At 45.3% G+C, this 14,798-nt stretch overlaps 1 protein-coding gene across 1 annotated transcript in view; it reads left to right on the forward strand.

Moving 5' to 3' along the window:
• Positions 1 to 14,798, forward strand: part of LOC120403911 (complement receptor type 1-like) — a 626,098-nt gene that overhangs the window by 111,684 nt on the left and 499,616 nt on the right. The gene's annotated exons all lie outside the window — the stretch shown is intronic.

Consider the following 14,798-nt stretch of genomic DNA (forward strand, 5'->3'; position numbering starts at 1 on the left):
ATAAAGAACTCTGACATGGTGACCTGCTATCCCTGACCTTCTCCCAAACAATGTAATTGTTGCATAATTATATATTTATATTATGGTAGCACACAGAGGCCCCAGGGGGGAAAGAGGGCCTCTCCCTTTGCTCCCACCCCCACCTCCTCCCTTCTTGCTTCCCCTCTTCTGCCTCTATCACCCTGAACCTCTGTCTCCCCCTTCAATCCTCTCCTGAAAGGTCCTGAGGATCCCGTGTCCTTCTTAAAATACTGACCCTGGTTTCCTGGCCAAATTCCAGCTCTGCCATTGCACTCTGCCTCCCTCTGTTTCTCCTGCAGTTTGAAAAGGATGTGATGTTTTCTTCACTTAAGTCCTCATTCCACAAAGTCCATGAGCACATGCTTAACTCTAAGCACGGGCGTAGTGTTAATTTCAGTAGAGCCACTTCCATGCTTAACATTAAGCACATATTTAAGTGCTTTGCTGAACTGGGTTTGGAGAAGTAGCTGCATTTCTATGGTGGATGAAGTAGCTCTGGGTGTAACAGGTTGAACAGTGTGATGGAAATGCAGGGTCATTACAATGACTGACAGGCAGGCCAAATGCTACTGGCACAGAGACATTTCACAAACATTCTTTCTGCTCCCTTTCTCTACCGTTCTTCCATCATGAGGCAAGGACACACCAAAGGAATCAATGTATGTTGTTAGCGGCACAGAAGGAACAAAGTTGGTGAATGGCACTGCATGAGCTCACTAGTGGGGGGTGGTGGTGGTGTAAGACTTTGGTTCATTCCAGCTCCCCCCCCCCAGTTCATTCCAGGGTACTTGCCAGCGATGTGTCAGCAGATCTCTGGTAAAAGTGGAGAAAAGGAACTGCTGAAGGTTGGGGTCTGCAGTGGGCAGGCTGAGTTTCCTCTGAAGAAATCTGCAGGGAGAGTAGATGTATGAGTGACCATGACAGACCCCATTGTTTGAGTCTTAAGTACACACAGCACTGCATAAACACACACAAAAAAAAAAAAAGATCCCTGTGCTTGTAGCTGGACTGGCTTTGTGTGACCCCGCCGACTTTATCCATTTCAAAAAGTGGTTGAAGGATACCACTATTTTCCTTCCACTCAAAGAAGGCATCACCCTACTTGGTTATTAGCCAGCTCCAATTTCTCTCACACACTTTTTTTTCTTGATGTCCATCCATTACTCTTCTTTGAATGGTTTTAGTTCTTTAAATTAATATGACTGAATTGCACATTACAGATTCATCTCTGTTTTAAGGGGCTGTTACAGTTTGCAAACCCACTTATATAAATGGTGAAGAACTCTGATAGACTGACCTCCCATCCCTGATTTTGAAAGGAACATCTAACAGTCAGAGTGTAATTGCTGCGTACTTATATATTTATATTATGGTAGCATACAGCGGACTCAGTCAGGATCAAAGGTCCCATTGCGCTGAGTGTGAAACCTTGGGGGAAGTATTTCTTCTCCTCTACTCCATGCTGATTAGGTCTAAACTGGAGTATTGTGTCCAGTTCTGGGTGCCACATTTCAGGAAAGACTAATTGGAGAAAGTCCAGAGAAGAGCAACAAAAATGAGTAAAAGTTTAGAAAACATGACTTATGAGGGAAGATTGAAATAATTGGGTTTGCTTAGTCTGGAAAAGAGAAGACTGAGCGGGGACATACGATTTCAAGTACATAAAAGATGGAGGAATGAGAAAAAATGTTCTCGTTAACTTCTGAGGATAGGACAAGAAGCAATGGGCTTAAATTGCAGCAAGGGCGGTTTAGGTTGGACATGACATTAGGAAAAACTTCCTAACTGTCAGGGTGGTTAAGCACTGGATTAAATTGACTAGGGAAGTTGTGAAATCTCTATTGGAGATTTTTAAGAGCAGTTTAGAGAAACACCTACCAGGGTTTGTTTAGATAATACTCAGTCCTGCTATGAGTGCAGGGGACTGGACTATATGACCTCTCAAGGTCCCTTCCAGTCCTACACTTCTATGTGGGGTACATTCTTCCTGACCTAAATGACTCATGTCCTGGCAGTGTGATATCTATGATGGGCAATTTTATCCTCTCTGTGTCCATTGGCATGCTCAAGTAGTACCAGAAGGTGCACATAAGTGAGTATTGTCTGTGGGCCTTTACTCCCTAATGACAGTAGCAAAATTAAGAACATAGTCCACAGACTGGGCAGATTGGCTTCTAGTTTTACTACTTCTGCTAGGCACCTCTATAGAACTTCTCCCAGATGTTGTAGATGGAATTAGGCAAATTCACCCCAGCTGCAGTGCAGAGCTCATCTGGTGAATTTCCTGGTGTTTGTGGATCTTCATGGAATGAAGTATTCCCCTGCTACAGGATTTAGTTTGATTGTAGAATGGAATCATATGAAGATTCACCTCCTTCAATTTTGTACACTTGCATTAGCTACTTTTTAATCAAATTTTCCAGATTACTGGAGTGTCTTCCACAATTCTACCTCCATCGCTTTGGAAGCAGAAATGAATCCACAAGGACAAAGCATGTCCTGGTGCAGGCTTGGATGAAGCCTTCTCCCAACTCTGCCTGTACCTTGTAGATATGTAATTCACTTTCCAATTACTGTGGTACCATATAGACGAATGACTCCCACCTATCTGCAATTTTCTCATTTACTGTGTGACTAGGATTGGGTAATACGTCTCTATCTCCCACTTCTACAGTAGACATGAATACTTTGGCATACCATCACCACTTGTTGGCCAACTGATTTTTCTCTGTTTTCTTAGTAGCTAAAGTATATGCATAGCAAAGTCTGCATCTCACGTCCTTCACATGCTGCTGATAGGTTACTGCAGCTTGCCTTTGCTGTTGGATTTCAAAGTTCAAATCAGTTGATAGCAAAGGATGCCTGCCAAGCATAGAAAGTATGGGGTCTCTCCCATTGCATCATTCTTAGCACAATTACGTACCAATCCTTTAACTAGCAACTATACCTGAGGAAGATCCTTTTGTCCTTTCCTGCAGGTTAGTGTTTACCCCACTTGGGGAATCTGCTTCTCAGCAACAGATTTATTAAACTGTATTGGGAGAATTTTCAGTCTCCCATAAAGTCTCCCAGACTTTATATCTATTCTTCATTAGCCAGCATTTAAAGAAGGCTGTTTATTGGAGTTAGTGCCTGGACTATATGTCCGTACAAATAAATGCTTTTTGCCGTTCAGATTTCTTGAAGAGAAATATGCTCTATTCCTTTAAAGACTAGCCCTGAGTCAAAAAGGCATTGCAGAAAGATTGCCCTGGATTAAGGGAGCTATAATGTGAGAAGGCCTCCACAGTGCCCTGGTTCCCCCAGAGACCAGACAACATTGCCCCAAGTGTAGATGGTGCTGGGTGAGGCAGAGGGTGCCTGGGGTGCCCAGAGGATGCAATGATTCTGTGCTTCCCTTAGCAGCCAGCTTCACTGTGACCATTATAAAGATCCCATCACAGATTAACGTTGCCATCCCCCAACTCAACCATTGAGTGGGAGCAGTGGTAAAAATGCTTCTGGCAGCTGTGTCTGCGTTGGGGCAGTTCTCAAAACACTGAGCACATGAAAAGAGAATTTTAAGCAGTCATGAATTTTCAAAAAGCCAGATGAGGGATTAGGGAGACCAGGGGGTGAGGTAATATCTGTTACTGGAGTTATTAGTTACTCAAGCATTTTCAGAGCTGTAGGCCTATTTCAACGGGCAACACTGTTACTGTATTTCACGTCACTCTGGCTACCGTCGGAAATGTGTGACGATCCCAGAACAGTGTCAGAAAACTAAAGCTAACCACAATGAAAAATTACGTAGCCTGTTAGAACCAGCTCTGTCCCCTTCTTTCACCCTAAACAGTACTTCCCCTCACTAGTTTGAGAGGGGTGGACATATGGGGAAAGGATGGCTCGTTATACTGGGAAGGTGGTGTGTGTGGGGGGGAAGTTCAGTAGCTAGTGGGGATGGGTGAGGGAGACTCCAGAAGAGTTTCACTACTTGAAGGACGCTTGGCATGTTTGTTCAGGGGGTTCTGGCAGAACTCAGTGGCTGTAGAGGGGGTTCAGATTTTGGTCATGCATATGTAGCAGGGCCAGTTTAATGACTCAGCCAGGCAGGAGGACTCTACTGTTGAAGTTGGTAAGAGCTGCAGGCCTTCAGTACTTCTCAGTGTCTGGTTGAAATTCTCAGTAATTCAATGCAGTTATTCAGTGTGATGAGCATGTGAACAACAATCCATGGATCCGACGATGTGGGTGTTCATCCACGAAAGCTCATGCTCCAATACGTCTGTTAGTCTATAAGGTGCCACAGGATTCTTTGCTGCTTTTACAGATCCAGACTAACACGGCTACCGCTCTGATACTTAACAATCCCTGGGGTCCCTACAGCTCAAAGAGACATTTTGAGAGTGTTCTGCATGTTGTTGATTTTATCTTCGCTCTCCCAATGCCACGGGTATGATGCTAACTCCCAGCCAGAGACTAACAGAAAGTGCTGGCGGATAGTCAAGGTATTAGAGACTGGTGCCTGTCCAAGCACTGTTTTTTGTAAATGTAGTTTCAGGAAACCCCACAGTATTTATGCTGCCTCCCTTCTTTTAGGAGATTTCCCGTTCTGTATCAGTGCTGTATTTTTCCCCTTTATTCTAGCTTGTGAGCCACCTGCGCGCATCGCTAATGGACGGGACGACCGCGGCTGGAAAAATGTTTTCCTTGTTGGATCAAGTGTGAGCTATTCCTGTAACCGTGGTTGGTCACTTGTTGGAGTATCCTCCATTCGATGTACAGCTGGTGATGGGGGAACACCGCACTGGGATGCACCTACCCCTGAGTGCAAAGGTGATTCATTTCTTCATCACACTAGAATGACTGAGATTAGAAAAGGGTGGAGGGCACATTGCAATGACCTGGGGGCTCTTTAACATCTTAGCCCTTAAATACTGAAAAGATGTAGAGTCATGGGCCAACTCACTGCAGATTCCTCCTTTGCAGCAGACCAAACACTCCCAGCTGGGATGCCCACTGCCAGTGTCCTCTCTGCCCTGGCACTTGTACACATGATCTGCCCTCTGACCTATGCCGTAACTTGTGCTTGATCCTCCCATTCCAAGCTTCTTGAATTCCTCCCTCAGATACAGCCCTCACCTGAACCATCTCTTGGTTTGTGGTTCTCAATCCAGCTGTCTGGATAGTGGCACTTTTAATTAGAATCCCCTCCGTCTGTGTGTGTTGTCAGTATGTTTGTGCAGACAATCTGAATCCAAGTTGGAAAGACCCCCGTGGCTTGATTTTTAGCAGCAGGAAGCTGGGGTGGAGGCAGCTAGCGTCATGTTAATGCACTGGCCACTCCATTGCCCCATCTGCAGTATTCCCATAATCCCCAGGGAGATCTGCCAGCAGTTCCAATGTCATGGTGACTTGAGTGCAGGGAGAAATTATTTGCTACATCTGCCCCTGGAAATAGAACTTTCTTGGAATGGACAGTTGAGAAAATCTGCTGCGGTTCTATCTCCACGGCCATGTGTTGTCAAAGTGTTGGGATTGCACAGAACAAACTGGGGACGCTGCTTGTTCAGGGAAAGCCCCTGCTGGGCTGGTTTGTTTACCTGCCGCGTCCGCAGGTTCGGCCACTCGCGGCTCCCACTGGCCACGATTCGTCTCTCAGAGTGGCATAAGAGTGTCTATGGGATGAGTTAGTGTGGAATTAGCTATTGCCCTTTTAATTCTCAGCTTTGCTATTTCACCCTAATTTTCCCATAAATTTCCCATGCAGACAAACCCTTTGTATGAACAAAACCATCTTAAACCCTTTGTTGATGTTTCTCAGACTCCTCATTCTCCAAACCTGATGATTGAAAATGGAGGACAGATCTCTATACATGAAACTGAATATACAAATGGAAACAGTGTTGTTTCAATGTGAATCTGGCTACATCTTCGAAGGCAGCGAGTCGATCGAATGCCAGGCAAATGGGATGTAGAATCATAGAATATTAGAATCGGAAGAGACCTCAGGAGGTCATCTAGTCCAATCCCCTGCTTAAAGCCCCCTAATCATTTTCATTGCCCTCCGCTGGACTCTTTCCAATTTGTCCACATCTCTTCTGTAGGTGCGGACCAAAACTGGACAAATACTCCAGGTGTGGCCTCACCAGTGCTGACTAGAGGGGAATAATCACATCCCTCAATCTGCTGGCAATGCTCCTACTAGTACAGCCCAATATGACATTGGCCTTCTTGGCACCAAGGGCACAGTGCTGACTCGTATCCAGCTTCTCATCCACTGTAATCCCCAGGTCCTCTTCAGCAGAACTGCTGCTTAGCCAGTTGGTCCCCAGCCTGTAGCAGTGCATGGGATTCTTCCTTCCTAAGTACAGGACTCTGCACTTGTCCTTGTTGAACCTCATCAGATTTCTTTTGGCCCAATGTCCAATTTGTCTAGATCACTCTGGACCCTGTCCCTATCCTCAAGCATATCTACTTCTCCCTCCCCCCCCACCTTAATGTCTCCACAAACTTGCTGAGGGTGCAATTAATCCCATCATCCAGATCATTAATAAAGATGTTTGAACAAAATCCTCCAGTTCCATCTTGTATTAAGGGTAAATATAAACACAAAAAGCATCCTGCTGTGGAAAAAATAGACTCTTATTAAAACCTAGAGACTGCATCAGAGAAGATGCAAACCCATCAGATCTGTTTCTCAGTGGAGTCTATTAGAAAGATCTCCATGGGGTATTGATTCACAAAGGCCTTTTTCCTCCCTGCCTTCTATCAAATGACCTCGTCCGTCTTGTGGGGAGATGGATCTGTTTTCTAATCAAGGCTTAAATATGCCAATCAATAGAGCTTCACATCTCTTTTCTTAGGAGACTATTCAAGAGTCTCTTAGATCTCACTCTCAAGAGGCTTCTTCCTAGCGTTCAGCCTAAAACTTCCTTTTCTTAATTTCCTCCTATTAGTCCTAGCTCAGCCTCCTTATAATGTCCTCAACAACTCTCCCCCTTCACTGGTACAGATGGGCAGCAACTTTGGAATAGCGATTACACTGTGATGGAGACTGTCAGGGTTCCCTCTCCATTCTGAACTTTAGGGTACAGATGTGGGGACCCACATGAAGACCCCCCTAAACTTATTTCTACCATCTTAGGTTAAAAACTCCCCTATTCCTTGGATTAAGTAATGCTGCCACCACCAAGTGATTTAAACAAGCTTTTAGGGAGGGCCACTTGGGGGGGATATTTGGGGAAGGCAGGGCTATATGTCTGTACAAATAAATGCCTTTTGCAGTGCAGATTTTTTTGAAGATAAATATGCTCTGTACCTTTAAGGACTAGCCCTGAGTTAAATAAGCTTCTGCAGAAAGATTGCCCTGGATTAAAGGAGCTATGATGGGAGAAGGCCTCCACAACGCCCTGTTTCCCCAGTGGTCCAGAGACCAGACAACATTGCCCCAAGTGTAGATGGTGCTGGGTGAGGCAGAGGGTGGCTGGGATGCCCAGAGGATACAATGATTCTGTGCCTCCCTTAGCAGCCAGCTTCACTGTGACCCTTCTAAAGATCCCATCACAGATTAACGTTGCTATCCCACAATGCAACCATTGAGTGGGAGCAGTGGTACAAATGCTTCTGGCACTTGCGTCAGTGTTGGGGCAGTTCTCAAAACACTGAGCACATGAAAAGAGAATTCTAAGCATCCGTGATTTTTCAAAAGCCACCTGAGGGATTAGAGACCCCGAAGGGCAAGGTGATATCTGTTGCAGTTTTTTGGCCTACAGCTCTGAAAATGCTCGAGTAACTATATTTCATCAGGTAGCACTGGGAGTACTTTACACGTCACTCTGGCTACCTTTGGAAATATGTGACAATCCCAGAACAGTGTCAGATTAAAACAAACCACATGAAAAATTACATAGCCTGCTAGAACCAGCTGTATCCCCTTCTTTCACCCTAAACAGTGGTCGTCCTCACCAGTTTGAGAGGGATGGACATATGGGGAAAGGATGGCTCGTTATACTGGGAGGCTGCTGTGATGGGAAAGCTCAGTAGTTGGTGGGGATGGGTGAGGAACTTGGGGGACTCAAGAGTTTCCTAACTTGAAGGAGGCTTGGCATGTTTGTTCAGGGGGTTCTGGCAGAACTCAGTGGCTATGGAAGGGGTTCAGATCTGGAATTTGGTGGTGCATATGTAGCAGGGCCAGTTTAATGACTCAGGGAGCCATGCAGGGGGACCCTACTATTGAAGTTGATGAGAGCTGTAGGCTGCAATTCTTAGTAATTCAGTGCTGGCTTTATCTTTGCTCTCCCAGTGCCATGGGTATGATGCTAATTCACAGCCAGAAACTAACACAGTGCTGGCAGATTGTCAGAGATATTAGACACTGGTGCCTCTCCAAGCACTTTTTTTGGAAATGTAGTGTCAGGAAACCCCACAGTGTTTATGCTGCCTCCCTTCTTTTAGGAGATTTCCCGTTCTGTATCAATGCTGTATTTTACCCTTTTATTCTAGCTTGTGAGCCACCTGCGCGCATCGCTAATGGACAGGACGACCGCGGCTGGAAAAATGTTTTCCTTGTTGGCTCAAGTGTGAGCTACTCGTGTAACCGTGGTTGGTCACTTGTTGGAGTATCCTCCATTCGATGTACAGCTGGTGATCAGGGAACTCCGCGCTGGGATGCACCTGCTCCTGAGTGCAAAGGTGATTGATTTCTTCATCGCACTAGAATGACTGAGATTAGAACAGGGTGGAGGGCACATTGCAATGACCTGGGGGCTGTTTAACATCTTAGTCCTTAAGTATTGACAATATGTAGAGTCATGGGCCAACTCACTGCAGATTCCTCCTTTGCAGCAGATCAAACACTCCCAGCTGGGATGCCCACTGCCAGTTTCTACTCTGGCCTGGCACTTGTACACATGATCTGCCTTGACCTATGCCGTAACTTGTGCTTGATCCTCTCATTCCAAGCTTCTTGAATTCCTCCCTCAGACACACCCCTCACCTGAACTATCTCTTAGTTTGTGGTTCCCAATCCAGCTGTCCCGATGTTGGCACTTTTAATGTAGAATCCTCTCCGTGTGTGTGGTGTCCGTATGTTTGTGCGGACAATCTGAGACCAAGTTGGAAATACCCCTGTGGCATTTAGCAGCAGGAAGCTGTGGTGGAGGCAGCTAGCAGCATGTTAATGCACTGACCACTCCATTGCCCTATCTGCAGTATTCCCATAATCCCCAGGGACACCTGCCAGCAGTCCCAGTGTCACCGTGACTTGAGTGCAGGGAGAAATTATTTGCACATCTGCCCCTGGAAATAGAACTTTCTTGGAATGCACAGTTGAGAAAATCTGCTGCTGTTCTATAGCCATGGCCATGTGTTCTCTAACCGTGGCTAGTGGGAGCTGCGAGCGGCCGAACCTGCGGACGCGGCAGATAAACAAACCAGCCCGGCCCGCCAAGGGCTATCCCAGAACAAGCGGCGTCCCAAGTTTGGGGTACTCTGGCATAGAAAATGGATCAACGGTTGTATAAATGTTGTGGCTTTGAATGTCTTAGCCTTAATGCTAAATTTTAGATGTTTGTCATTTCTCCTCATGAGTTTGCTGCCAAAGGCCTATGGTTTGAAATGGAATAGTGACCCTCCCAATGAACAAGTCTCCCCCATGGAAAGTGTCTCTACTTTGACTTCGGAAGAAAATTTACCCAATCCACAAAGAAGCCCTGTTGGTGTGGAGTAAGGGTGTCTATGGGATGAGTTAGTATGGAGTTAGCTATTGCCTTTTTAAAATTCAGAGCCTTGCTATTTCACCCTAATTTTCCCATGAATTTCCCATGCAGACAAACCCTTTGTCTGAACAAAAGCATCTTAAACCCTTTGTTCGTTGGTGTTTCTCAGAGATTCCTCATTGTCCAAACCCGGTGATTTAAAATGGAGAACAGATCTCTATAAGTGAAAGTGAATATACAGATGGAAACCATGTTGTTTCAATGTGAATCTGGCTACATCCTCAAAGACAGCGAGTCGATTGAATGCCAGGCAAATGGGATGTAGAATCATAGAACATTAGGATTGGAAGAGACCACAGGAGGTCACCAATCCCCTGCTCAAAGCAGGACCAATCCCCAGCTAAATCATCCCTGCCAAGGCTTTATCATGCCGGGTCTTAAATCTCTAAGGATGGAGATTCCACCACCTCCCTAGGTAATCCGTTCCAGTGCTTCACCACCTTCCTAGTGAAATAGTGTTTCCTAATATCCAACATAGACATCCCCCACTGCAACTTGAGATCATTACTTCTTGTTCTGTCATCAGCCACCACTGAGAACAGCCAAGCTCCATCCTCTTTGGAACCCTCTTCAGGTAGTTGAAGGCTGCTGTCAAATTCCCCCTCACTCTTTTCTTCTGCAGACTAAATAACCCCAGTTCCCTCAGCCTCTCCTTGTAAGTCATGTGCTCCAGCCCCCTAATCATTTTCATTGCCCTCCACTGGACTCTTTCCAGTTTGTCCACATCCCTTCTGTAGGTGGGGACCAAACTGGACTCAGTACTCCAAGTGTGGCCTCACCAGTGCTAACTAGAAGGGAATAATCACATCCCTCAATCTGCTGGCAATGCTCCTACTAGTACAGCCCAATATGACATTGGCCTTCTTGGCACCAAGGGCACAGTGCTGACTCGTATCCAGCTTCTCATCCACTGTAATCCCCAAGTCCTTTTCTGCAGAACTGCTGCTTAGCCAGTTGGTCCCCAGCTACAGTGCCATCTTGTATTAAGGGTAAATATAAACACAGCTAAAGCATCCTGCTGAGGAAAAAATAGACTCCTATAAAACCTAGAAACCGCATCAGAGAAGATGCAAACCCATCAGATCTGTTTCTAGGTGGGGTCTGTTAGAAAGATCCCCACGGGGCAATGATTCGCAAAGGCCTTTTCCCTCCCTGCCTTCTATGAAATGACCTCGCCCATCTCGGGGGAAGATGGATCTGTTCCCTATAGACTAATCTCCAGAGCTTTTTCTAATCAAAGCTTAAATATGCCACTCAATAGAGCTTCACATCCCTTTTTCTTAGGAGACTATTCAAGAGTCTTAGATCTCACTCTCAAGAGGCTTCTTCCTAGCCTTCAGCCTAAAATTTCCTTTTCTTAATTTCCTCCTATTAATCCCAGCTCAGCCCTCTTGTAACATCCTCAACAATTCTCCCCCTTCTTCACAGGTGGGCAGCGGCGGTGGGATAGTGATTACACTGCAAGGGAGACTTTGTGGGACGGTTCAGCAGTGGGACTGAGGCACTTGTTGGGGGACTCAGGGAGGGTTGGTAGGTTGCAGGAAGGTTGGGCTGTTTGCCTTGGTGATTCTGGAAGGACTAAGCACCATAGGAGGGTGGTTTGGCTAATTTATTGACGTGGGCCTTGATCCATCAGCAGCTCCCCCAAAGTGTAGTAGGTAAATTCTCTTTAAAACAGGAAGTGCTGGATTCTTCTGTAACTTCTCTGGCTTCCCTGAAGCCACTCCTCTCACTCACTCCACTGAGAACCAGAGCAACCAGGCCTTACATTTATCTGTCTAAGGTGTTCGTACTGTGCCCGTCACTGTGGTATCTTTGGCATCCTGCAGGATGAAAGTCACTATAGAAGTGTGAGACACTGTTGAGGACCAAGTTCTGCTCTTGGTTCCACTAGTGTATAAATCCGGGGTAACTCCACTGACTTCCATGTACTTCTCCCTCACTGCAGAGGAGGCTAATTCTGCAATAGATCAAAGAGGCTATTTTTAAAAAGGCCACAAGTGTGCCTGGGAGTGAACTGCACGTTCACAGTTGTCCCAAGACTGCCAATAACACTTCCTTAAAGGAGCCAACAAAGTGCCTGTGCTCTGCTGCTCCACATGTGGACTTTCAGCTGCCGATGTCTCCAGGAAATGCCCGTGATACACAGTACTGGGTGGGATTTCACTCACACCCTTTTCTTATTGAACTCGTTTGTTTCTCTGGAGAGAGTGATGCACTGTGGGTTTGGTGTTGACTCAATGCAATTATTCAGTGTTGTGAGCACGTGAACAATGATCCCTGGGACCCTTACAGGTCAAAGAGCCATTTTAAAAGCGTTTTGCATGTCGCTGTTTTACTCTCCCAATGCCATGGGTATGATGCTGATTCACAGCCAGAAACTAACAAAGTGCTGACAGATTGTCAGAAGTACTAGACACTGGTGCCTCTCCAAGCACCGTTTTTGGAAATGTAGTGTCAGGAAACCCCACAGTAGTTATGCTGCCTCCCTTCTTCTAGGAGATTTCCCATTCTGTGTCAATGCTGTATTTTATTCTCGCTTGTAAGCCACCTGCACTCATCTCTAATCGATGGGACTGCGGCGGTTGGAGAAATGTGTTCCTTGTTGGCTCAAGTGTGACCTATGACTGTGACCGTGGTTGGTCACTTGTTGGAGTATCCTCCATTCAATGTATAGCTGGTGATGAGGGAATTCCCCGCTGGTATGCACCTGCCCCTGAGTGTAAAAGTGATTCATATCTTCATTGCATTAGAATGATTGAGATTAGGAAAGGGTGGAGGGCACATTGCAATGACCTTTGGGCTGTTTAACATCTTAGCCCTTAAATATTGACAATCTGTAGAGTCATGGGCCAACTCACTAGAGAGTCCCCATTTGCAGCAGACCAAACACTCCCAGCTGGGATGCGCACTGCCAGCGTCCTCTCTGCCCTGGTACTCGTACACATGATCTGCCCTGACCTATGCCATAACTTATGGTGGTATCTAAACAAAGCCTTTGGCATCCTGCAGGATGAAAAGTATCAGAGGGGTAGCTGTGTTAATCTGTATCCACAAAAACGAGGAGTCCGGTTGCACATTAAAGACTAACAGATTTATTAGGGTATAAGCTTTCGTGGGTAAAAATCCACTTCAGGTGAGTCTCTTGAAGTAGAATTTTTCTTGAAATCCCTTCTCGTGAAAAATTTCAGGGGCATTTTTGTTTTGTTCAGAATGAAACTGTTTTAAAAAGCACAATATATTTCATATGAAATTTTCATCTTCTGGCCAGCTCTAATTGAGAATATGAAACATCTTTCAGGATCAATATGTCAGATACAGACTGTATGAGACAGCCATATAGATAATAGTTCAGATAAAAAAGGAGCAAGCATGCTTGTGAGGATAAGACCTTGTCTTCAGCGTAATCACATTCCCTCTGTTTCTGTTTTTCAGGAGAAGCAAATTGATTCTCCTCTGTGCAACATGGTTCATGAGAGTGTAAAGTTTCTCCACTGCGGTGTGTGTCTGACGGAACTGAGAACCCTGCTGGAAGCACAGAAACTGTATCTGGAGATTCCAAAACTTAAGCAGGACCTACAAAAATACAATGAATAGCTGATATCTATGACCCCTTACTGTGACAAACTGTCTCCTTTGGATGCAGTTTGTATAATTACTTTGTACATATGATGATTGTTACTATTTGCAGAGAACTTGCTAGTACATCTAGTGATCCAGGAAGAGATTAGCCAGTACCTCAGGAATCAGATATTTTTCATGCTGTGTGCCAGTGATTAAAGTTTTTGGTTTTTTGTTTTTTTTTTTGCTCTTTCCTTTCAATCTGACACACAAGTCCCTACTAGAGACTAAAATCCCTAATAAAATCCTATGTTTGGGGGGGAGGGCTATAGTAACAGGGTTGAATTCAGATTCCTTTCAATTCGGAAAGGGAAAGCAAGTTGAGAGAAACTAGACTAAAATGTACGGAAGTAAATCTTCAGCTGACTCAAGCTTCAGACCCTATGCGGAATACACCAACAACCTTCAGCTTTTAAAAATCACTCAGCTGTTGCATATGTTAAACCTTAATGCATTATAACCCAAACATATTTAAAGTAGTGAATGGCTATTTAACTGCCTCATTTCCATGAACTTTAAGGGCATTTCTGTTCAGAAATCCCTGTGCCTCCACTGAAAATGTAAAGCTTAAAGCCAATTTTCTGCCCTATCCTCTTAGTTAAAAAGTCAACAGTTTTTTCCTTCCCAATCTGAACAAATCTATTTTTGATTGACGACAGTGCTGATCTCATCTGTAGCATTTCTATAGCCTTACACATAGTCCCACGAATTTATGGTGAAAATTTAACTGGAGAGCAGCAACCTGCCAACCATTTTCCCCATTGCCCAATGAATGATAGGGGTGTCCTCTCACCTACACCTTTGTGATCAAGCAATTATTTCTGCCCTGCAGGGCTACAATAAAGTGCAACTGTAAAAACTGCTGATTGTCTTTGGTTTTTATAATTTTCTCCCTTTAGCTGTAAGACAGGAAGATGCCCAGCATGTTTAAAGGCTCCTTTTCCTGAGGAGCAAAGCACTAATATCTCCCCCAGTCCAGTGAGCTGTCACATCAGGGACTCGAAGGGGCATGGGACAGCCCCTCCTCTCACACCTAGAGATGGTTAGAGTTGAAACTTATTTGCCAGGTAGCTTAGGGGGCAGTTTGTCCTACTGCTGCCAGGGTGGTACCTGCTCTGTGGAATTACAGGGGAAGGTCCATCTCTAGCATAGTTCGGTTTGCCTCTGTAAGGCAGGGGGAGCTTTGAGTCAGATACATCCCCGGTGTAATGACATTAGCGGAGGTGGATGGAGTAACAGCAGGGATGAATTTCACCGACAGGCTAAGTAAAAAGGATCCTTTGGTAACTGGACTGCCTCTTGTGTTTCAGAAACCATCCCTGTTCGGGGGTGCTGATCAGCACAGGGTGGCGTAGTGCTGCTGTATCAGAATAACTTTGTGATTGTTACTTTTCTGCT

This window comes from Mauremys reevesii, linkage group 4 (assembly GCF_016161935.1).
Source record: "Mauremys reevesii isolate NIE-2019 linkage group 4, ASM1616193v1, whole genome shotgun sequence".
In the NCBI taxonomy this organism is placed as follows: domain Eukaryota; kingdom Metazoa; phylum Chordata; order Testudines; family Geoemydidae; genus Mauremys; species Mauremys reevesii.